This window comes from Lactuca virosa, chromosome 3 (genome assembly GCF_052849685.1).
Source record: "Lactuca virosa cultivar CGN04683 chromosome 3, Lactuca_virosa_CGN04683_v6, whole genome shotgun sequence".
NCBI classification, from domain to species: Eukaryota; Viridiplantae; Streptophyta; class Magnoliopsida; order Asterales; family Asteraceae; genus Lactuca; species Lactuca virosa.
The window spans coordinates 14,171,522-14,173,811 of record NC_136428.1 but is presented as its reverse complement, the minus strand read 5'-3'; positions in this window follow the sequence as shown (position 1 = coordinate 14,173,811).

The window sequence follows — 2,290 nt, the reverse complement described above, 5'->3', positions numbered from 1 at the left end:
ATCGGTTGGGGACCGAAAACTCTACGATTTCGGTGGTACTGGACCAAAATCACATATGATTTTGGTGGGTTAATGAGGTTATCGGCTGATAAAAAATAAAAAAAGAAGGAAGAGTTGACTTAGTGACATGAGGGTTTCATCCTTTCAACGGGTATCAAGACTATTATCCATCAAATAACAATGCAAACATCATTTCACCCTTCCCCTCTTTAAACTCGGCCGAGAACCCCCAAACCCCCACCATCTTCAAAATTCTTCACTTTTCTCTCAAGAAACAAGTTCAACCCTTCCAAGGATAAATTCTTCAAGTTGATTCTTAAAATTTTTGGTAAGTATTCCTTGTTAATCTAGTGTTTCTACACACTTTCATGCTAGTTTCATCTCATTTACACACATTATTATGTGTTAAAACTAATAGGATAATATCATATTCAAAGAGTTCTTCAACCACCTTCAAGTGATCTAGGCTTGAAGATCTTCATCATCACTTTTTTATCCAACCACAAACACACTCAATGTGAGTTCATACCCCCATTTTTTCAAGTTTTTCATGGTTTAAGGGGGGGGGGGGTGATACAAGTAAAGTTTGGTTTATAACACAAATGTTTGCATGTTTCATTCCTAAGTTGAATATAAAGCATTATTTGCATGAAATATAGTTATCACTGGTTTTTAGAACATTTATTTGTGGTAGGTTAGTTTTAAGGTGTAAAACTAAGAAAAACAAAACATAAACTATGTTATATATTCATAAGAAAAAGTATTTATTACAAAGTACAAAGACTAGGGTTCTTTTTGGAAAAAATATGACATTTCTAACAAAAATGGTTATAACCTAATTATTATACCATTTTTGTGGGATAAAACCTAAAATCTGTTGTTTTGGTCATGCGTTTTGAAACTAGACAAAATATCAAGGAGTTAGTTTTACAAAAAGAAAACTCAATGAGCAATCATTTTATGTAAAAATGAATTTTTAAACAAAAATGGACATAAAAAGTTTATGACATCATTTTGTGAGCTTTAACTAAAAATATATGGTTAAAAACATATGAAGCTATTTTGAGTTAAAAATCCCAAAAAGGTTAGAAACAAGTTTTATCGAGTTATATTTTCCCAGCAAGCGGCAAATATCGTCAAAAAGGGGCAAAAGGTAGAAATTGACTTTTTTTTCATACCAATTTCTCATACTTGTGTTAGATGTAAGTTTTTATGATATAATCTTCTAAAAACATATAGACAGGATAACTATTACGTATTTATATAAATGTTTATATAAATGGATTCAACAAAACATTCATAATAAACTATAATTGGTATAGTTTGGGAATCATAGATACTACACTATCATTTTGGACGAATCATATAATTATTTAAAGGTATAATTATTTTTACACTATGTAACCACTATGGAAGGGTAATACTTTCATTTACAAGAAAAAGGGTTTTCATTAGAATAGACGTAAACCGGTTAATACAAATTTGTGAGACATGTCTTCACCGTACCTACCAGAGTACACACTAAAGTCCTGAATTATAACCAGAGTCTCGGTAAGAGAGTGTGACACTTGTGTATAGATCTATACAGTAATGACAACCCCGCACCCAAGTTATTAGCTACAGTAGAATGGCAGGTCTAGGGTGACAAATGTCTAACATTCCGACGTCTGAAGAACGTCGTAGCATGCCACTAGTCGCTAGTATGGTTATAATAACTCACATGGGGTATTAAAAATACATTTGGTTTACGGGGTTAACATAAATTCAAGTAGTTTTATATAAAGATAAAAGTTCATAATACTATTTTCCATTACAACACTACTTACAGATTTGGTCTTTGGATTTAAGATTTACAGCTCATTATTATAAGAAAATATTGGATTTTCTGAAAACGCACTCTATCATTTTACAAGGAAAAGTTACCGATTTTTCTCATACAAAACTCTTATGAACTCACCAACTTAATTGTTGACACTTTTCAAAATAACTTGTATTCTTAGGAAATCAGTAAACATGTAATCCAAAGAGTTTTGAGGATGGGGCGTCACACGTCACGCAATTCATTTTTGTCATATGTGCATAATTTCAAGTAAACAATGTTTTGAATACAATGTAAACTTCTTAATTATCAATATGATGGTTGTATGGCTTAGATCACTATTATTCATTTGTTATGATACTGTACATGAAAGTCATCCACCCACAGACGTTTCCACCGTTCTGGTTTGGGGTGTGACATATTGGTATCAGAGCATTGTTTATAGTGAACTAAGTATATCAAACCATGTAA